Genomic DNA, 23,915 nt, shown 5'->3' on the forward strand with positions numbered 1-23,915 from the left:
GGACTAGAATTGCCAAACTTTTATTCCTACTATATTGCCAACAGAATAAAGTATATTCATTCAAGTGGTTCAACCCTAGCCCACATGATGTATCCTGGCATGTCATAGAACAAGCCTATTGTGGTGATATTCAGTTAGCAGACTTGCCATTTATCAGCACACCAAAACACCACAGCTGCATGAAAAGCGTTAATATAAGTCACTCTCTGACGGCTTGGATGGAATTTCTGAAAATCACAGGTTCTTCCCTTCTCCCGTGCGGTCGTATGCCCATCTGGAACAATCCTGATTTTCTACAAAATAAAAAAACACTTAACTTCACACATTGGGCAGATAAAGGTATAACTCACGTAAAACACATAAGAGAGAATAATAATTTTAGACCATTTCAAGAGCTTGTGACACAGTTTGGAATTAACAGTAGTTGTTACTTAGAATACATGCAAATTAAGTCCATAATTAAGAAAAAATTCAAACTTGAACAAACACACATGGAGGTCTCTCCGGCTGTACAGTCGGTCCTTAATTTCTCACCTCCTAAACTACTTTCCAAGATATATAAAATCCTTACAAACACAGATCACACTATTTCTATCCCCATTGTTAAGTGGGAAAGAGACCTGTCTCTCCAGCCCCACTCTAATTTCTGGAGAACAATCTGCCTGAACACCTTTTCACTGATAAAACAACCTAATCTACAATTAATACATTTTAAAGTACTCCACAGGATCCACTACACTGGACAGCGGATGTTTCAGATGGGCATGACCGCCTCTCAGACCTGCTCACACTGCACAGTTAATGTTCCAGATAATTACCTACACGCTGTATGGCATTGCCCACCAGTAAATAAATTCTGGCACATAGTATGCAATGATCTATCAGCACAGGTCGGTTACACCATCACAGCCACTCCTTCTTTTTGTCTCTTAGGGGACCTCAGTGATATCAAATCAGATAAGGCAGAATCTCGCATGCTGATCACCTCCTTATCTATCGCTAAGAAAACAATCCTCATAAACTGGAAAACAAAGCAACACCTGCACATTGCACAATATAGGAACTTACTGTTAGACCACACCTCCTTGGTAGGAATGTCTGCTTCATCCTATAACTAAGTAATAAACAATCAATAGCTGAGGCTGCTGGTTGATGTGGGCGGCCGTGGTCGTGCTGCCGCGGGCCGGGTGCGGTCTGGGAGGGGGGGGGTGTTGGGCGTGGGGTGCTCGGCTGCTTTGCGGGTTGGTGGGGGGTCGGGGGTTGGGTGCCCCGGCGGGGGATGTCTTCCACGCGGGGGGCTGGGCCTGGTGGTTGGGGGGTGGTGCCACGGGGTGGGGGGCGGCGGCTGGGGTGGGTGGGCGGCGGTCCCTGGCTCTGGGCCGGGGGCCCCCCTGTTGGTGGGGGGGCTAGTCCGTCCCTGTGTCTGGGAACTGGCGCTGGATCGTACGCGGTGGGGTCACATGCCTGGGGTGGGGCTGCGCGGCCGGCGGCTACCGCTCCTGTGTGCCCGGGTGGTGCCTTCTGCCCCACCTTCGCTCTCCGTCTCCCTGGTCGCGGGAGTCCCCCCTGGTCACATAATAGGTGTATTTTTTTATTTTATTTTTTTTTATTTTATTTATTATTTTTTTTAATTATTTTTATTTATTTTTTTTTTTTTATATATATATATATTTTTTTTACATTTAATTTATTTATTTATTTTATTTTATTTATTTTTTTCCTTCTGTTTTGGGGATTTGTGTCTTGGGTGGTCGCTGCCCGGCCTTCTGGCGGGCGCCGCGGGGGACTCGATATGGGCGGCGACCGGGTCCACCGCGGTCTCCTCACCCTTGCTATGGGGCACCGACTGCACCCTCGTTGGCGAGGACCTGGCCCCCACGCAGCCAACGACCCACTGACATTATCACTAGGGCTTTGGATGAGGGTCTCCATCGGCCGGCCACCGCTCCATCCGAGACCCTCTCCAATCTTAATAGCATTATAGACACTTAGGGCCTGGGGGGGGGGTTCGTGCACTGCGGCCGCCGCCCTGCTCAGCAGCAGTGTGGTTGCCCCAGGGCCTTACCACACTTCCATTTCAAACGCACCATAGTCCAACACACCAGCAAGTGCACATATACACACACTGACACTCCTACACACAGTGGGGTCGGCCTGCTAGCGGGGGCTGGACCCGACATCTTTCCCACCCTGGATGGGCCCTGTGCAGTCTGGTGCCCCCGAGGTGCGAGACCGGCTGGGCTTATGGGGACCTCGCCACTTGTGGCGGGGTCCCCCTTCCCCCAATCCCGGGACCGGGCCGCTGCCCGGGTGGTCCCCCTGCGCCACTCGGGGGCGGGTGGGCGGCGACGACCTGAGACACGGGGGTCTGACAGTGGTGGGCGGGGGCCCACGGATTGATTATTTAATTTTATCTTTTTAATTATTTATCTTCTTCTTTTACAGGGCACAGGGGGAACCAGGGGGAACTCTCGCTCGGGGGCCCGCTTTGCCGGCGTTGGGGGCGGGGGTGCGGCTGTGGCCCCGGGGGCCAGGGGGGGGCTGTCCCCTGGCGCCGGGGGGTCCCGGGGCGGTGGGGGTGGCTGGGGGGTGTGAGGGGTGGAGGGGGCCGGTTGATGCGCCATACTGGGTCCGTAGGGGGGGGGCATCTGGGTGCCCGGGCCTGCCTTGGGTACCGATCCTCCCGGTGGGTGAAGGGGCTGGGTCCTGTCATGGGGATGAGTCCGGTCTCGCTTGCCCTGGGGGGCCCCCGTCCGGGGGCCGGGCTCTGCTGCCTGTCCGCCCTTACGGCATACCCACCGCTTTGCGGTGGGTATGCCGTGTCCGGGCCCCCCCCCCCCCGGCTCGTTGCTGGCGTGGGGTGGTTGCGGCCTCGGAGACCGCACTAATTGGCAGCCTACTTCCAGTGACGTACTTAAACACACCCACCCCCACATTCAGGTACACACACCACCACATCCATACACACACCACCACATCCATACACACACACACACACACACACACACACACGTATACACAGATGCAAACATGCACACACACACAAGTATACACACATGCAAATATACACACACACCCGCACACACGCACACACACACACAAATATACACAAGCGCGGGTACACTGTTGTACACTATTGCATAGCTTATTGTCTTATTGATCCATGAGTAGATTATTATCATCGTTATTATTACTATCAACATTATTATTATTATTATTATTATAACTATTATTATTATTATTACTATTAACGTTACTATTATTATCATCGCTATTATTATTAACATCACTGTATGAACTCGCATGTATGTTTGTATGGGTATATATGCACTATCTGACAATTAGCTATGCATATTTACGATCTGTTTTGTTCTCTTTTAACACAATTGTATGTTGTTGCCAGTTGCCTTACTCTACTCCTCTCTCTCTATCCCTCTCATCATCTCATCATCCCCCCCCCCCCCCCCCCACACTCATTTCCCCTCTCTACTCACCCCCCTATCTATCCCCCTCAGTCCAGTCATGGCCAGAATGTCACCAAGAATATTATAATAAAACCACTGAAGAGGTAGCTCCTGAAACCACCCACGTGGCTCACACTCTCAAGATCTACCTCTGAGAATAAAATCTGTCAGCCATCATAGACATTCAGAGACACTTCTGCTTGTCATTATGGCCAGACCGGACAAGGGAGAAAAAAAAAAAAAAAAAAGATTAGAATTAGATGACAACTTCTTCACAATATTTGCAACTATTCAATTTGACCAGCAGGTGTCAGTAGAAGACGAAATTTCATGTTGACTATTTCCTAATGGAAGTGCTCTCTTTACGTTGGATTTTTCTCATAATTATTTGAAGTGTAGGCCTGTATCTGCACACAATTTGGAATTCGTCCCAGCGCCCTGAGCTGTAAATTTGGACGGTGTAAAATGAAAATGGCCATCTGCAGCAGAAAAGTGGACCCATATATATATATATATATATGTATATATATATATATATATGTATATATATATATATATATATATATATATATGTATATATATATATATATGTATATATATATATATATATATATATATATATATATATATATATATATATATATATGTATATATATATATATATCTGCAATTCATATTTTAACGGTTTATATAGACCCCTCAGGCTCCATTCAAAATGGGGGTTATTGTAGGAGAGTTGCAGTCAACTGAGATTTGGAGAGAGTTTGGATTACTAGATTTTGGATAGTGTTTATAGTTTGGAGTGTTTGAGACTAGATAGCGTTTAGTTTGGAGATATTTTTGAGAGCTTCGGGAGAGAGTGAGGAGAGGAGAGGTGATAGGATGGAGCCCCCTGTCCTGTACATCAATGTCCATGTTACACAAGCATCTATGCCAGGGGTGCCCATTACGTCCATCGCGATCTACTGGTCAATTGCGAAGGGAGTTTGGGTCTATCGCATGGAGAGAGAGAGGGAGAGAGGGAGTGAGTGTGAGAGAGAGAGAGAGAGATCCGCGTCAATTACAGCAGGTAGAATCGTTCAGGCAGGATTAGAAAACACGGTGGATCTGGTTGATTTTGGTCATAATGTACGATGTGCTGGATTTTGTTCTTATATGTGCTGTGCTTTACAGTGAAACGTAAATGTGACGGATCGGCTTCGGCACTATTCAGATCAAATAAAGACCAGACAGGGACAGGAAAAAGAGTTTTGCTGTTGTTTTACACGCAAAACTACCGGGGTTGTCGCGTGAGCTTGCAATCCTGGCGTAAACTGATGGAGACGCCTCGCTCGGGAAATGCGCTTCAAAGTGCACACGCACTGCAGACGCGCCGGAGATGCTGGGAGATGCTGCTGGCAAAACGTCTGCATCACACACACACACACACACACACACACACACACACACACACACACACACACACACACACACACACACACACACACACACACACACACACACACCAATTATCCCTAACCTATGCGCTGGAAAACACAAAACTATACAGCAAAACATCTTAACGTAAACACACTTTTATTGATAAAATCAAACATAGGCAGATATAACCTAAACAATTTTAAACCATGAGTTTTCTGTGCAATGATGAGCATAAATGCACATGGGAACATGTTGACCCATTTAATCCTCTTTCTTTCTTTATCATTGGACTACAAATATATTTCTGAATGAATATGTTTTCCTGTTTTATAGGAAGTGGATCTTTTTGACTTGCTCATTTTAAAAGTAGCTTGCATGTTGAAAAAGTGTGAACACCCCTGATCTATGCCCTTTTCCAAGTCCCACAATCACTTTCACTGTCATCTGCCTGATTACACCCATGCCATTTTCAGAAAAAAATTGCACAAACAGAATACATTCAAAAAATGTATCATACACATAGTTATCAAGTCAAGTTATTTATTTATTGTCATTGTTGAACAAAGTTAACAACAAAATTTGTTTGGAGCATCCCCATAACCACTGGCATCAGTACCGATAAAACAATCATAAATAAGTGAGAAAAAAAAACATATATATATATATATATAATTTATGTACAGAAATTATTTGGTCATTCATTTTTTGCAATTCATAGTCATTCCCAACAGACATAACAGACACAAAAATTCAATGCATCACACGTGGTTCAGACACAGCTTGCCTGTGATTGTACATTTGGCCAGTAGGTGGTTTCGTGTGCACATGAAACTTCGAGAAATGAACCGTTTCTCCAACCAGTTGGCTCAAGTGGTTCAATGCCTCATGAGGCTTCACCTCACCATCACTACAGTCACTGCATCCTGAATTAGTCACACTCAAAGTCGCACACCACCTCTGCTTTGTTCTGGACGGTGGAATGGGCAATATTCATTTAATCTAATTAAATTCTGTTTTATTATTTTATGTCTATTTTAATGCTCTTTATTGGTGCTGAATGGAAGTGTGGTTGTTGTTTTATGAGCTAATGGATAGACAAGTGGCCTATAACATAAGACGCTTAAATGAAGTGAATAGGATATGTCCACAATGTCAAGAAAGGAAGCAGGGTGTCTTTAAAATCGATAACATTTGAATAAGTATTAAAAGTTGAGTTGATGTTATACTTGTATTGACATTATGAGTAATTTATACAACTTTTCCCAGGAACTTTTCCCAATGATGAGGTTGAGGGCCCATCATCTGCAATTCAGCATTCTGCAGGTAGTCAACACCAAAACAAGCGTATTCAGCTGTCATAATCCTGTTTGTAAATAATACATATAAACTGTGTACTTGTAATATAAGTCAAACTTTGGTAACTTGAATATAATTCTCACAAAGGGATTTTTCACGTGTATGCACTTTGTACCTGTTATGAATTAAAAAAAAAAATAATTCATAACTAAACTCAGTTGTTGGTTTCCATCTCTATAAGTTAACAAAGATACATAGATACCTATGAAACACTTGTTTATCTTGCTGAAACTAATACTAGGTTACTAGTACTAGATACACCAGTATACTCTCCCGGAGCACAGATCAACCCACTCAAACAAACAAAAAGCATTTTACTCAGTCAGATAAGATTACTAAATGCTGGATGATACACTGTTTTGTGCATTATTTGGGTAAATAAAATAGTTCTATTATTCATACCTCCGCCTACCATTTATTATTACCGAAGGCATAGGGCATTTAAAAAAACAAAACAAATGTCATTCCGGTGTGCCACCCTTCCACAGTCTGTGCCCCGAGCTTGCCCCCCCAAGAAAAAAATTCTAGGACCGCCCCTGTTTCCAACACTGTGGATGCTCGGTTGTTTATTGCAGCAGACAGATAAACAATTAAACGGCTAAAGCCATCTATTCCACCGTGAATGACAAATCTCCAGCTTTTGGTAAAAAAGGGAGAGAAGATGGAAAGAGAAATCTAAAATATATAAGGCATCAGATAGCTAATTGAAAAAGGTTCATGCACAGCTTATTTGACACAAAAAAGGTATGGTACAAAGATGAAAAGATTTGGAGTGGGTAGAAAATCTCAATGTTTCATTTGTTCAAATATTTAAAAACAGTTTTGAAAAATACCGTATTAATTTGTGGTTTCCATCTATGTGCCACATTGCATTTGGTGCAGGAACAGAATACTGCCTCCGTCTTAGTGTGCGATTGGCCAAGGCTCGCACTTCAGTCCCAATTGGGTCCACTCTTCTTAAGGAATCACGTACTCTTTGAACTACAACAACAGCAAAAAAAAAAGAAAGACAAACTACATAAAATATTAAAGGCACAAATCCGTGTTAACACAGATAATGCTGACAAAAGGTATGATTTCATTTATTAAATACCCCCCCTTTCTTTTTTTAAATATACCGCCATTCTTTTTTTAATCATCCATGTAAGCACTTTTAGCTACATTTTGTACGGAAAGCGTTATACAAATAAAGCTAATTATATTTGTTTGTTTCGGTTAAACTGATGCACAATACAGATTACTGAATACATTCATGTGGGGATCAACTTCATATCAAACTTACTTTGCACTCGTAATCCCCTGGCATGAAGGAATGCTCTCATCATTCTGTACCCTGTGTTTGGGTGACTGAGTTGGATTTCTGCAATGACGGCATCCAGCTCTTCATCACAAAGCGCTGAATACATGTCCGACATTCTAAACAAACAAAGAATAATTCCTGAAATTTTACTTGGCAAGAGCCAAAACATATATGATGATAATAATGATAATAATAATAATAATAATAATAATAATAATAATAATAATAATAATAATAATAATAATAATAATAATAATAATAAACTTTTATTTGTACAGCGCTAAATCACAACCAAAGGCGTCTCAAAGCGCTTTATACAATCGTATAATATATGATATATTATATATTATATTATATATTATATACTGATATATGATTAAAAGCGTCCATTTTCACTGCAACCATTTTGACGTGTATTTGTTGTATCATTAGTGTTATTAGGTACAAGAGTTGCTGCGTTCATTGCAAGGTTAACGTCATTTGCGTCAATAGATATGGAAAACAACTACACTTAAGTTTAAAAGAAATGTGCACGTTTTGTAAATGGCAATTTCTTCTTCTTATTATTATTATTATTATTATTATTATTATTATTATTATTATTATTATGAGTGTTCTGTTAAGGTGAAACAACAAAGAAGCCTTTAAGTCTAAATTGTTTAATAAATAGGTTAAGAGCAGTTGGTGTAAGTATGAAAGTCATTTCATTTATTTGTTGCATTAAGAGAAGCATTTATAGAGCGTCGTTGCCACCTACTGGCATCTTTCGGTAGTATTTCTGTTGTAATTTTGAAGCGAACTTTATACCGGAAGTAAGACACGGGAAACACACTGCCAGCGTTTTCTGATGAGCACCCGTTCCTGTAAACCAGTGTTTGTGTGCCGCGAGATATTGTCAGGTGTGCCGTGGGAAATTATCCCATTTGTGTGCCTGTGCAGTCTAGCGCCTGGCAGAGTAATCATGTAGTACTCTTCCATACCAGTAGGTGGCAGCAGCAGGTAGCTAATTGCCTTGCGCTTGGAGACAAGCGAATTAGTGACGCATGGATGCAGCGACAGGTGTGTGGATTGTGGATAGCGGGACGACGGTTGAAAGTGATGGATAAGTTTTTGAAGAGGAAAAATGCTGACTCTGAACTGGACCCTGGACAAAATCCGGACCCAGATGAAGGCCCTAATATGAGTGGAGGCAAAGACGGTGACGTCGAGCAAAGTTTCTGGCGTGAGGCAATACAATGAAAGCTATCTTTCATTTGGATTTACTTTTACCGGAGATGCAACGGCACCGACTCCGTTGTGCTTGGTATGTGGTGAAAAGCTCTCCAACAGTGCTATGGTCCCAAGGAAGCTTAAACGCCATCTCCAAACGAAACAGCCCTCAGTTCAAAAGAAAAATGTGGAGTATTTTGTTCGCTTGCGTGAACACACGGAGAAACAGGCAACTTTCATGAGAAAAACCGCAAAAGTAAACGAGAGAGCCCTTAAAGCTAGCTACCACGTCGCTGAACTAGGGTTGCCACCTACCGTTGAGATGTCTCAAGACTGTCGTCTGGACCTGGATGGGAATCAGCTGCAGGATTCAGGAGTGAAGCCACTAATGGATCTTGTCCACAGCAGTGACCATCAACTGGAGAGTGTGAGGTCAGTACTGGTTTGGAACCATTGGATGATGGTTCCAGCACCAAAGCCAGTTGATCCCACAGCAGAGGTCCAGTGTTCCCAGTCACAGTGTGAGAGGAGGATGGTGACGTCCAGCTGCTCCTCATTCATCCAACATCTGCTGCCAAACTGCTTCTTCTCTCAGTTCACCACTCAATTATTGATCAGTTCATCTTCATCAGGCCTCAGTATCAGTCCAACACTCCATGGTCACATGACCTTCACATGTTCCACACTAGACATGTGACTGAGAGTCTGCTTCTTCTCACCAGTCACTCCACCATCTCCATCAACAGTCAGCGTCTCTGTGATGATGCGTTCAAGGACCCTGAGTCCTGACTCCTGCTGTCTCTTCTTCTCTCTACAGGTGGAGGTGAGGGAGGATGAGGAGGAGAGTGAAGAGGAGCGCTCCATCTAGTGGTGGCTGACAGAACTACAAAAAGTGGAGCCAAACAGCAAGCTGTGTGTCAAGACGAGTGATGGTGAGGTGAAGCCTCATGAGGCATTGAACCACTTGAGCCAACTGGTTCGAAGCTTCATGTGCACACGAAACCACCTACTGGACAAATGTACAATCATAGGCAAGCTGTGTCTGAACCACGTGTGATGCATTGAATTTTTGTGTCTGTTATGTCTGTTGGGAATGACTGAATTGCAAAAAATGAATGACACACATATATATATATATATATATATATATATATATATATATATATATATATATATATATATATACACATATATATATGTATATGTATATATTTATTTTTTCTCACTTATTTATGATTATTTTTATCGGTACTGATGCCAGTGGTTATGGGGATGCTCCAAACAAATTTTGTTGTTAACTTTGTTCAACAATGACAATAAATAAATAACTTGACTTGATAACTATGTGTATGATACATTTTTTGAATGTATTCTGTTTGTGCATTTTTTTTCTGAAAATGGCATGGGTGTAATCAGGCAGATGACAGTGAAAGTGATTGTGGGACTTGGAAAAGGGCATAGATCAGGGGTGCTCACACTTTTTCAACATGCAAGCTACTTTTAAAATGAGCAAGTCAAAAAGATCCACTTCCTATAAAACAGGAAAACATATTCATTCAGAAATATATTTGTAGTCCAATGATAAAGAAAGAAAGAGGATTAAATGGGTCAACATGTTCCCATGTGCATTTATGCTCATCATTGCACAGAAAACTCATGGTTTAAAATTGTTTAGGTTATATCTGCTTATGTTTGATTTTATCAATAAAAGTGTGTTTACGTTAAGATGTTTTGCTGTATATTTTTGTGTTTTCCAGCGCATAGGTTAGGGATAATTGGTGTGTGTGTGTGTGTGTGTGTGTGTGTGTGTGTGTGTGTGTGTGTGTGATGCAGACGTTTTGTCAGCAGCATCTCCCAGCATCTTCGGCGCGTCTGCAGTGCGTGTGCACTTTGAAGCGCATTTTCCGAGCGAGGCGTCTCCATCAGTTTACGCCAGGATTGCAAGCTCACGCGACAACCCCGGTAGTTTTGCGTGTAAAACAACAGCGAAACTCTTTTTCCTGTCCCTGTCTGGTCTTTATTTGATCTGAATAGTGCCGAAGCTGATACGTCACATTTACCCTGGACACCCTTGTCCAGGGTGTCCCCTGCCTTCGCCCTAAGACAGCTGAGAGAGGCTGCAGCAGACCCCCGTGTCCCTGAGTTCGGGACTAAGCGGGTATGGAAAATGAATGTATGAATGAATGTAAAGCACAGCACATATAAGAACAAAATCCAGCACATCGTACATTATGACCAAAATCAACCAGATCCACCGTGTTTTCTAATCCTGCCTGAACGATTCTACCTGCTGTAATTGACGCGGATCTCTCTCTCTCTCTCTCTCTCTCTCTCTCTCTCTCTCTCTCTCTCTCTCTCTGTCTCTCTCTCTCTCTCTCTCTGTCTCTCTCTCTCACACACTCACTCCCTCTCTCCCTCTCTCTCTCCATGCGATAGACCCAAACTCCCTTCGCAATTGACCAGTAGATCGCGATGGACGTAATGGGCACCCCTGGCATAGATGCTTGTGTAACATGGACATTGATGTACAGGATAGGGGTCTCCATCCTATCACCTCTCCTCTCCTCACTCTCTCCCTAAGCTCTCAAAACTATCTCCAAACTAAACGCTATCTAGTCTCAAAAAACTCCAAACTATAAACACTATCCAAAATCTAGTAATCCAAACTCTCTCCAAATCTCAGTTGACTGCAACTCTCCTACAATAACCCCCATTTTGAATGGAGCCTGAGGGGTCTATATAAACCGTTAAAATATGAATTGCAGATATATACATACATATATATATATATATATATATATGGGTCCACTTTTCTGCTGCAGCTGGCCATTTTCATTTTACACCGTCCAAATTTACAGCTCAGGGCGCTGGGACGAATTCCAAATTGTGTGCAGATACAGGCCTACACTTCAAATAATTATGAGAAAAATCCAACGTCAAGAGAGCACTTCCATTAGGAAATAGTCAACATGAAATTTCGTCTTCTACTGACACCTGCTGGTCAAATTGAATAGTTGCAAATATTGTGAAGAAGTTGTCATCTAATTCTAATCCTAAACAATATGGCCATTCGAAGTGAAGTATTAAGACAATTAATCAGGTTTGTAGTGCTTGATTAAACACATTCATCCCGTTCCAGTGCACTAAAACCCACTTCCCTTCAGGACCGTGTCAGCGAAGCGAAAACTTCCTTGAGTGACGCTGTTTCCCAGCATGCAATGCGAGCTAGCGATTCACAATACTATTTCATCACAAACATGGATGTAAAAAATAAAAAGGGACGAAAAATGAAACTTCAGGAACACCAACCAATACAATGCAATACAAGCAGAACTGGGCCGAAGTTTTATATTACGTACACCATAATACAGCCTTCTGGTGGACAAGCCATACTATTTAATCCATGTCCTCCTATGGTACTTCCGTGGGAGGAAGCTCATCGTAGAGGTCACGTGCTGGATGCTCGTCACTCCACCAATCACCTCGGGGAAGTTCTGAGACAATCGTTGCTGTTGAGTGAGTTAGTGAACGGAAAAGTGAACAGTCGTGACTTCTGGAAATAATGCAGTGAAAGTGGATGTGACACTCACTGAACCTAATTCAGACAACTCACCCTCCACTCTTTTTATTTTGTATGAGCATTTAAAAAAAAACAACAACATTAATAATATGGATTTTGACCATGTATGTTTTGGAGTTCATTGAAAGAGGTTAATAAAAATATATATATATAATATATATATTATATATGTACATATATGTGCGAGTGTGTGTGTGTGTGTGTGTGTGTGTGTAACTTTAACTAACTTATCTATTTCTATCCATCTATCAAACTTACTATCTAGGGATCTTGATATTGTGTTGGCAGATGCATTATCACGTGTACATGTGGACTAGCTGCGAAATTCTTATTTCGGGGGAACTGAGGGTTTTCTTGTTTAGTTTTGTTTGTAGGTATGTTAATAGGGTTTGGTTCTTAAGGGAGGGGGTGTTATGACCCACGGGTGGGTCTAGGTGCCTCTATCTTTGTGTCTGTGTGTGTGTGTGTGAGAGTGGATGACGCCTTGCAGGTGCGGTCCTGGATGTCGGCTGCTGATTGGACGCGCCACAGCTGAGAAGGAGGAGCAGTCGAGCCAGCCTGACGGTCATCCCTCCTCCGCTCCCAAGTCTGCAGTTAGTCACTTCTGAAATGGTGTGAGAGCACGCAGCCGTAGGGGTGGGCTGCCATTTTCTTTGTCCCCTCTTTTCTCCTGTTTATTAAGTATGTAGAGAGGTTAGCCTTTCTGTATTTGGGTTCTCTTTCTTTCTTTAGTTAGTTCTTAAGGCGAGCTAGTTGGAGTTTGGTTTATTATTTTGGCCTGGGCCCACCCTGAAGCCTTTGCTGCCCACCGGTTAAGTTGTTTTGTTTATTTCATTTACTGATCAATAAATGTTTTTGTTGAAAACCGCCAACTGCAGTGAAAAATTAATGAGGCTTGGGAGTGGGGGAAGGTGTCCCACACGTTGCGTCTCGGTCCCCCTAGACGGGACGTAACACAGAGTTTTCACCGTGACAGCAGGTTGAGCTCCTACCGTTTTACAAGTGACGTCGTCACGTTAGCCTGTTCCATCCTTGCTAAATTCTTTAAAGAACTACCGTAAGTAAACTTTTAAATTATAATACACTCTACACTAATTGTAATTTCCTGCCCGTGGTTCTATATTGCAACAGTTGACGGCTCATATCAGCAGATAAGCAGCAACAATCTGGGCATTGCGGGTGATTCATAAATATGTCATTTCTTATTAATTAGCCCATAAGTGTTGTACACCAGTGTGACACCAAATGCTTGTTGCTGACAGCAGTGAAGAAATGACACTCTCGTGGTTCTGCACATTAGTATAAATAGAGTGATTCTCTATCATGACATCACAGGACGGCGGCACACTGACTCATTATATGAACCTGGACACTGATGATCCAGACTTTGGACCAGATGAGCCAACAGGCCACAGTGGAAACGGGTCAGAACATGGGACTGGCTGCTGAAAGGATCCAGGTAGGTGGCGCTGTCATCCCAAGTTGTGTGGTGTGGAGGATCAGGGCCAAAGTTCCAGATGCTCACAGATGTGACTGTGGATTCAGGTGGAGTGTTTGAAGGCTGGACTCCCAACAGTGATTGGCTGCTGAGGACCTCTCAATCACAATCAGGTTTTTAGTGGCTGTGAGATTGAAAGTGAGATTGCATTGTCCAGGTAGGAGGACAGCAGTCAGCCATGTTTCACCTCCAGTCAACACGCAGTGGTTCACATGAAGGTCCAAGAGGCCTACAGACCTACACTGAGTCTGGAAGTGGCAGTACAGTTGGATCATTGTCTTTGTTGTGTTGTTTGGTCATTGTGATCCAATGTAATGTGAGAGAAGGACGAGTGCAGTTATATTGGAGTGAGTTATTTAGAGTGTAATAGAAGTTATAATGCAGAGTCTGTTTTTATGAAATGTTCTATCACCTGGCAACCATCCATCCATCCATCCATCCATCTTCTACTGGCATATCCGGAGTCAGGTCTCGGGGGCAGCAGCCTCAGCAGAGACCCCCAGACTTCCCTGGACCCAGTCACCTCCTCCAGCTCCTCCAGTGGGACCCCAAGGCTTCCCAGTCCAGCCCAGAGACCTGGTCCCTCCAGCAGGGTCTCCTCCTGGTGGGACATGCCTGGAACACCTCCCCAGGGAGGCGTCCCAAACAAGACCCCGAGATGCTGGAACTCCTCCCCCTGAGGCAGGGCCTCCCCACCGACCCAGAGAGGGCAAACCACCTCATATCCAGCATTGATTTATCTGTTGGTGATTAATTATAATGTATCATTTATTTTATTTAAATTATATTTGAACTGAATTGGATTTGTTTGTAATTTATTGTTTCGTTTTCCATGCGAGCAAATGTGTAGTTCAACCTTCATATTTTCATCAAAAGTAAACACGAGACGGATACAACGGGAAATAGCGTTTATTTAAAAACAAACAAACAGAAAAACAGACAGTAAACACGCCTCCTTATTTGAAATAGCTGCCCTCACGAGCCAAGGACGACTTTGTTATATGCCGCGGTGTTTGAGGCTTCCTCGCGGCCAAGAGCCACGTCCTCTCGACGAATCAGTATTTCTTCTCTCCTCAAGACTCCTGGGGTTCCCTAGCTTAACGCGCCTCACGCAGGAGCAACTCGATTTGTTTTCTTTACCGAGCGCTTCGCCATTTGCCGTTTGTCGTTTTCGCGAATATGGTTGAACACACTCGCGACGTCGAGGGCATTCCCGGTTCGCCTGCCTCTCCCCAAAAGACGAAAGTAAACATGTATTGAAAAAGCTGTTTTCAAAAACTGTATACACATAAATGTATTTGTACAACACCAATAGTAGCTACTTGTATTCACGGTAAAATGTACCTGACACGGAAGTTCTGTGTCAAAGGAGTTGGCGTGGATGTCCGCTCTGACAGGGAACATCGACGCGGACACGGAACCAATCCAGTGCCCTGCTCGTCGCTACGTCACCACTAAACTCGCTTCGTCTTGCTCGGACCCTGGGGATTGAGGTACCAAAACAGCGCCCCCTACAACTGTGTAGCGGCCAGTGCAAACACCCTAACACCATACCATGGCGAGGCGAGGTGAGGCAATGAAAACACACCCTTTCATTCATTATCAAAAAAAAGTGTCTGCAAATTGAATTTCCAACAGCAGTGAAGTGAAAATCATGACAACAACAACAAGAGTGATAGAAGTTGTAGAGTGAAGAGGGTGAACTGACCTCAGAGTCTCCAGTTTACAGTCTGGACTCTGCAGAAAACCACTGAGCTCCTTCACTGATGAATCCTTAAGGGGGTTCCAACTCAGGTTCAGCTCTCTGAGGTGGGAGGGGTTAGACTTCAGAGCTGAGAGCAGCCAATCACAGCTGAGCTTTGTCAACCAGCAGTTCTCCAGCCTGAATAAAGAATCAATATTTGATTTCTTCCATGGTGTAAATGTCATATTCAGAGTCATTTCTCCCTGTTGATGATCCAGATGTGCAGCTGTTGGGATCACTGAGTCATTCAGTGACTTTCCTTGCTCCTTCAGACGTTCAATGGCCAAGTCAACAGCGCGGTTCAGTCTAAGCCAGTAGTCAAAGGCATCCTCACCCTTCCCAGGAAGAGTGGTGTAAAAGTCTGCTAATGGGAGTGGTGAACACGGAACAGAATCAAGTGCTTCCGCAAGAGACCATAAATGGCATCGGGATTACAGGTGATGTTAATACCACTGTTCCTGGTCCCAAACCTGACAACATCCTTTGCTTTGCCACCAAGATGAACAAGGATCTCCTCCGCTTGTTCCTCAGGTTGCAGATTCCCCCTCTTAATGAAACTCCTCATGAGCTCCTCCCACTCCTGGACGGAAACAGAGTCTGAGTTGTCTCCTCTGAAGCAGGGGGGCTCCTTCAGCTTTCGATGAGGGACATATTGCAAATGGGACACGTCAAAAGCATTTGTGGCAGACACATTTGCATGGCTAGGTCGAGGGGTAGCACTATGTAAAGGGGAACTGGCTAGCATATCAGCATGGGCAGGTGAAGGGGCAGCACTGAGTAAAGGCGTAGTGACAGATGCACTGAGGTGAGAGATAATGTCCTGTGCCACCCGCTGGCTGACCTGTTGAATCAATGCATCACCCATCTGACCTACAATACTAGCAGCAATAACATCAGGGGTAGGTGCAGGGGAACACATGCTGTGCCTGTCCGGGACAGGGGAATGCGTGCCCTGGCTAGCAAGGGCATGAGGGTTTGCATCTGAGTTGGGGGGAGGGATAACACCAGTACTGAGCAAGGGGCGCCCAGGTGTACACTGATTACCCAACACTACACCACCCCCCTGAACAGGACTCTCAAACAGTAAACTTGAAGGATGCATAAACCCCCTCCCTCTGCCAGCACCAAAAGGAGTTACAAAAACATTACCCTGAGGATTACTCATCTTTCCAAAAAGTTAACAAAACACAATACCACAAAACAAAAGGATGAAACCACAAAAGGCCTAGACTGGAAACTGAAAAAAAATAAATAATAATAAATCAAATAAAAGTACATAAACCCTCTATCTGATGTCTAACACTGCACAAAAGCAACACATCTGACCGACTTCAGTGACCGCAGATGAACAGCAGCAGCAGAACAGTCCCCGGGTCGCTCTGCAGCATCGGTAGCACAACAAAAGAGTCTCGAGTCACGGCACCAATGTGACCTCTCCTATTCTGTCCTGCTTGCTGTATAATGAAGACTTGCAGAAGTCAGGTGTGGAGCAGCAGTTTATTCTCTGAAACAGAATGGGACACAACCATAACTTGCTCCGTGAAACTTGGTCACCTCCTGCAGAGACAACGTGCTCCGTATGAGAGCTGTGTGCTGCTAATGGACATGCTAGCATGCTAATCGTTTTTAATAGCAATAAAGAAAAAAACGAACTTTGCTAAAAAAAATAAATAAATAAATAAATGAAAGACACCAGCACACATTTAAACACTGAAACACAGTTACATGAAGCATAGCTCAACTTATTGCATTAATTTCTGTCTCAGCAGGGAGGAGACCGTCTCACCTGCTTCATGGGCTTCCTCTGTACTGAGGATCGCCCAGAATGCAAAGCGCTAACTTCAAAATAAAATAAAAATAAAATATAAAGAGCCATGGCTGTGCCCCAACCAAGTTTAACATGATTGAACACAATTTATTTTGTGTGTGTGTGAGAGAGAGAGTGGATGACGCCTTGCAGGTGCGGTCCTGGATGTCGGCTGCTGATTGGACGCGCCACGGCTGAGAAGGAGGAGCAGTCGAGCCAGCCTGACTGTCATCCCTCCTCCGCTCCCAAGTCTGCAGTTAGTCATTTCTGAAATGGTGTTAGAGCACGCAGCCGTAGGTAGTGATGGCCGATGGAGGCTTTGTTGAAGCTTCGACACTTGTTTCAAAAAATGGTTCATTACTCGAGGCTTCAATGACACAGTGCTCGAGGAGGTCATCTAGTGCTCAATAAAATGAAGTGCAATAGAAACGTGTTCATTGTTTCATAGATTGTTTGGGATTTGATTTGCCATGCATTCTTGTTGGACAACACTACATGCTTGTACGGTTCAATGCTGACACAATAAAATAAAAATGAAAAATAAAGACAATGTCTCTTTTTTGGCACGACTGATTGTAGTAGACTATAGCTCTTATACTTAGCCTGACAGTTTGTGCAATGAATTATATTATATCCTAAAACAAGACTAAATAGCCCATAGTTTAAAAATATGTTCAACAGTAAGTGTTCAGTGGGTCAGATGTCAAATGTGATCTATTTAAAATGTAGAATAGATGAGCTAAATAACACATATATAATACACGTTGATGGGAATTGAACCGTCGCCTCAGTCTTGCAAGTCCAAGATTGTCATAATGTACCACAAACCCAAATCACACTCCCTTTTTTCATCCAAGCTGTTTGAGTAGCGTTAGCACACCGTGATTCCTCATCAACTACAGGCCTACACTTCAAATAATTATGAGAAAAATCCAACGTAAAGAGAGCACTTCCATTAGGAAATAGTCAACATGAAATTTCGTCTTCTACTGACACCTGCTGGTCAAATTGAATAGTTGCAAATATTGTGAAGAAGTTGTGATCTAATTCTAATCCGAAACAATATGGCCATTCCAAGTGAAGTATTAAGACAATTAATCAGGTTTGTACTGCTTGATTGAACACATTCATCCCGTTCCAGTGCACTAAAACCCACTTCCCTTCAGGACCGTGTCAGCGAAGCCAAAACTTCCTTGAGTGACGCTGTTTCCCAGCATGCAATGCGAGCTAGCGATTCACAATACTATTTCATCACAAACATGGATGTAAAAAATAAAAAGGGACGAAAAATGAAACTTCAGGAACACCAACCATTGCAATACAAGCAGAACTGGGCAGAAGTTTTATATTATGTACACCATAATACAGCCTTCTGGTGGACAAGCCATACTATTTAATCCATGTCCTCCTATGGCACTTCCGTGGGTGGAAGCTCGTGGTAGAGGTCACGTGCTGGTTGCGCGTCACTCCACCAATCACCTCGGGGAAGGTCGTTGCCCTTGCAGGGTACCTGATTCAGGTGAGTATATGGACAATATGGGTCAATGTGGTCAGTCGTAACAAGAGAAGCTTGCCGGCAAAAATAATGCACTACAAGTGGATGTGACACTTTTTTTTTGTTTTGTATGAGCATTTAAAAAAAACAACAACATAATAATAATATGGATTTTGACCATGTATGTTTTGGAGTTCATTGAAAGAGGTTAATATATATATATGTATATATATATATATATATATATATATGTATATATATATATATATATATATATATATATATATATATATATATGTGCGTGTGTGTGTGTGTGTGTAACTTTAACTAACTTATCTATTTCTATCCATCTATCAAACTTACTATCTCGGGATCTATCTACTACTAACTCTCAAAAAACTAACGGACAACCAAGAGCAACAAAACCAACCTATAGTGTATCTTCAGTCGTCGATTGTATGTGTGGGAGTCCCTCAGGTTCAGCCCAGCTGATTTAGTGTTCGGTGAGAGGACCCTTGCGTCTGTTAAGGGGTAAGTGGCTTTCCGATGTTAAACGAGTAGAGAATAATGTGTTAGATTACGTCATTTTTTTTCCGTGAACGCTTGCATCGTGCTTGTGAAACTGCTCACCAAACTCTTGTCGCCAGCCAGTTTAAAAAAAAAGTGGCAGTTTGACAAGAAAGCTGTGGCTCGAGTTTTTGAGACAGGCGTTGTGTGTTGGTATTCTTGCCGTTACCCGGTTCCGGTTTGCAGGCTGGTTTTTCTGGTCCGTATGTCATGGAGCGCAAACTTTCCGATACAGATTATGTAGTGCACACTCCTGATAGAAAACGATCATCCCGCGTCTGCCACGTCAAAATGTTGAAAAGTTACGCCCGGTTCACACTGGACGCGGAAGCGCCGCGAAGTGAAGCGCTGCGAAGCGAAGCGCCGAGCGCTTCCATTCAGCGCCCATGTTAATCAATCAGTGCGTTTACATGCAGAGCTTAATCGGACTAAGCAATCATTCGGTTTTCTCGTCCAATCGGAGTTCTCACCTTGGTCCCCGTATACATGCAGCTGAGAAATTCAAATTATTGACGGGTCCTCCTCCCAACACTAGGGGGTGGAGTGAGCCTTTTCAGCCGGTCAGCTGCTTTCGGTTGACATATTAAATCTATTATGATATGGAACGATAGTTCATAATGTACGTGTTACTTGCTTTGCAGATAAGGTGTACCCTATTTCTTGTGCTCCTGGTTATTTTAAAAGGCAGACAAGAACGTTGTTTGCTGTTGGAGGGCTACAACAACACTTCGATGCTACGCTTTGTGCCGTCGCTACGGACCCCAAACTCTCGTTCTTGTTGGATTCGGGTTCGGAGCAGACTGGTGGGAGAGTTTGTGTACAGGTTTTGCAAAGGAACGGTGTCTTCAGTTATACACACGCTCATTAAAGTGCCGACCGTGGAGGAAGCTGGTGCCGCTGCACGCCGTTTCCAGCAGAATAACAGCGAAATTACCCAAATAAAAACAAATCAGGAAAATATGTCTTTGCTGTGCTTTTATTTACAAAGTTGAAATTCTTCTAACTTACAAAAAATGTGAACGAAAAGGTAGAAACATAAATACGAAGGAAAACGTATTTGTTCAGGGGTGCGTAAAGCCGGAGCCCTGCATTTGCTGCGCTACCCTTTTTAAAAAGGTCTCCGTTGCGCGTTATTTTAATATGTCCATCTCTTTTAGAAGAGAAAGCATCGCCCCGGTCTCATCCTCTCTCCAAATGTCAACATTCTTATTCGCGTTTGCCAGGTTGTTTTTCGCGCCGTCTGTTTTGTTAGACGACGTAGTTGTGCGGTCATGAGTCGCGAGAGCGAGGCGTGGCGCATGCGCACTCGCATTGTCCAGTTAATAGTCCGATGAAGGCGTATACATGGCAGAGAAATTCAAATTCCAATCGCATTATCTGGGTGTCTCAATCGGAGTTCTCCGATTCCAATCGGAGTTCTCAAACTCCAATCATAATCGGAGTGAGGTGTTTACATGCACGTGAGGTCTCCGATCATAATCGGACTAAGGCAATAATTCGATTTTCTCTAGTGCCATGTAAACGCACTGAATGTAGTGGTTCAGACCAGACGCGAACAGGCGCGCGGCTCGTGCCATTCATTTCAATGGAAGCGGAAGCGCCGCGCCAACGAATTTCGCGAGCGAGGCTCCAACTGGTTCACACCAGACGCGAAAAGCTCCGCGACGGTCGACAAGCGCTTCTGCTCAGCTGCACTCTTTTTTTCACTCCCACTTTTTCACTCATTTTTTTTTTCTTTAAAAAAAAAAAAATAAAATAAATCATTTTCGTCATCGCCCCCCCTCGCCCCGTAGCCAGCCCGCTCCATAGCTCACTTTTGTGTGTGTGTGTGTAAATAAATAGAAACACGCACTCAGGTGTCCATCTCAAGACAAGAGTCTTGGGTCACAAGTCATTGGGTTTTTATTTTGAAATTAGTTTATTTTGAAAATTCACCGGATTGTCTCGTTTTTATTGAGCGACTTCCTGTACTATTGACGAGGATCGCTCGCGGCTCGCGCACGAAATAGAGCAGACGCCGAAACAACAAATGCATGCCGCCAGCCGCACAACCACCACATTGATTAACGTGGGCGCCGAATGGAAGCGCTCGGCAGCGCTTCGCTTCCACGTCCAGTGAACTGACGTTAAATGCATGGCGCGATCCGCGAGGGGAGCCACGCGCCTGTTCGCGTCTGGTGTGAACAACTACATTGCTTTACATGGGCGCCGAATGGAAGAGCTCGGCGCTTTGCGGCGCTTTGTGGTGCTTCCGCGTCCAGTGTGAACCGGGCGTTACGTCGCTAGGAAAAATGTGTCGCCTGAGCCTCCGCCCCCTCCGTGCCCATTGGCGGAGGGAGGGCTCATGAAAAAAAAAAAAAAAAAATCTGTGTTCATTCGGCGCGCCTGGGAAACTCTGAAATTATGAATAACTTAAGCTTGTTTTTGTCCCATTTGCCTGCATCAGCCCGTCATGATATTGTTAAATTAATTGAGAGCCACCCACTATTGTTTTCTGACCACCCCCGCCATACGTCAGTTTTGCACCATGACATAGAAGTAGAGGGACATGCCACAAGTAAGCAGCACGCACACAGAGTCAATTCTGGGAAGTTAAGAAAGAAGCTTTGGCTCTCCTTCTGACAGTGCCCATCTTGATGTTAATTTGGGGTCAGGTTTTTACAGACTATAATGCCCTCGTGGTCCTGGATAGGATGCACAATCAAACCAGCCGTACATGTGGTGGTCTCTGCTCCTGCAAGACTTCAATCTCCAGATTTGCCACAGGAAGGGGGGTTGATAATGTGTTGGCAGATGCGTTATCACGTGTACATGTGGACTAGCTGCGGAATTCTTATTTCAGGGGAACTGAGGTTTTTCTTGTTTAGTTTTGTTTGTAGGTATGTTAATAGGGTTTAATTCTTAAGAGAGGGTGTGTTATGACCCACAGGTGGGTCTAGGTGCCTCTATCTAAATAACTATTACCAATTTTAAACGTTTAGTTTTTTACTACTACACAAATGTAAAGTCAAACGACATACGCTTACAGAAACTCACACAACAAAATATGAATTAAAATGTGTAAAACAAAAAGAAAAAAAAAATCAGCATTCAGATAACAGTTTTGTCCTTTAGTGAAGATTGACAATGAGAAACACCAAGAGCCTCATCTTTGTGCGGCTGATCCTGTTTCTTCTCTCTGTAAATATCTGCCCTGTTTTGGAGAAGATTCTCTCTGAGGGGACTGATGTTGCTGCAATGCACAGTCTCCATGCCATCACATGTGTAAGGCGTCGGTAAATTGAAGCCTGCAGTTTGCAGTTGCAGCTGTTGCACGACAAAACGGGTCAACCAACCCGACAAACGACCCGGGTGATAATCGGCTCCGATCGGCTTGCGATGGAATTGGGACACCCGGGACAACACCACCTTTTTTTTTACCTGCCGCACGGAATGACGTTGAGCGTAATGTACGCTAAATCATAATATCGCGCCAGTCAAGGTCATATCGCGGGCCTGTCCCGCTCACCAGATATCCAAGAAGGTTGGTGAGGGCTGAGCGGGCAAAACCTTTGGTGACTAAGTACCGAAGGGTTGAATTTTTTCTCTACCTTTTTGCGCCTGAGTAAAAAAAGGGGGCACAGGGACGCCTGTGCAGCTACAAGTAATAAGTCTAGACAGGGATGGGGAAGAACCAGAGCAAAGTGGCTGCTGCAGTTCCCCAGGGGGGACCAATTGTGGACGACATGCGGAAAAAATACGGTCCAGATTGTCTTGATATGTTGGATGTTTGGGTTGAAAAGTATGGTTTCCCAGAGGGAGGATCACTGAGTATGGAGGAATTGAGAAATCTCCGGGATAAACTGAATATAGCCGAGGGAAAGGTTACAAAAAAGAAAAACCCAAACAGGTGGGAGATTCAAATCATCAAAGATCATGAAAGGTGTTTTTCATTCTGGAAACCTGAAGCAGAGGTCAGGGACAGGAAACAAGTAAAGAAACGTGTGAACAGCGCTGGGCGCTGGAGCACAGGGGTGACAGAGATAACGGCAGAGGGTGCACACGCTCACACACACTCCCCAGAGGAGGGAGAAAAGGAGCCACTCACACACGAGCATTCAAATGCACCAAATCGTCTGTATCCTTCTCTTACAGGCCCGAGGGACCCTCTCCTGGACATGCCTGTCTTCCCTCCTCCCGCCTGCCCTCATCCAACGCTACCACCGTACAACCCTGCGCACTCCAGCACCGACGCCGCAGCGTCGCCACGTTCATCAGGACTGCCGTCAACCAAACGGCCAGCCTCATCACTGCTTTCAGACAAGGGCTGCTCCCCCAGATCACCAAAGCAGTTAACAGCAGCTGCTGCGTGGGGATTGAAGATGCCCGGCTGAAGGGAGGTCCGACGTCATGCAGTGCACGCTGAGAGGCTTCTGCAGGAGGCCAGCGATGCAGAGGACAAGAAGATAAAGCGTGCCTCCCTCACCATGATGAAGC

The 23,915-nt window shown here is 44.1% G+C and overlaps 1 long non-coding RNA gene across 3 annotated transcripts in view; it reads right to left on the minus strand.

Annotated features, from left to right (window-relative positions):
• LOC142892495 (uncharacterized) overlaps positions 1-23,915 on the minus strand; it is a 93,271-nt gene that overhangs the window by 33,412 nt on the left and 35,944 nt on the right. The window contains exon 1 of one of the 3 annotated variants that reach the window (XR_012927439.1): positions 15,535-15,691. The exons of the other annotated variants lie outside the window; for them this stretch is intronic. This is a non-coding gene — a long non-coding RNA (uncharacterized LOC142892495). Of the gene's footprint in view, positions 1-15,534; positions 15,692-23,915 lie in introns of those variants that run through there. 3 annotated transcript variants of the gene reach the window in all.

This window comes from Nelusetta ayraudi, unplaced genomic scaffold, assembly GCF_046127955.1.
Source record: "Nelusetta ayraudi isolate G7.1 ecotype Tasmania unplaced genomic scaffold, CSIRO-AGI_Nayr_v1 ptg000034l, whole genome shotgun sequence".
NCBI classification, from domain to species: domain Eukaryota; kingdom Metazoa; phylum Chordata; class Actinopteri; order Tetraodontiformes; family Monacanthidae; genus Nelusetta; species Nelusetta ayraudi.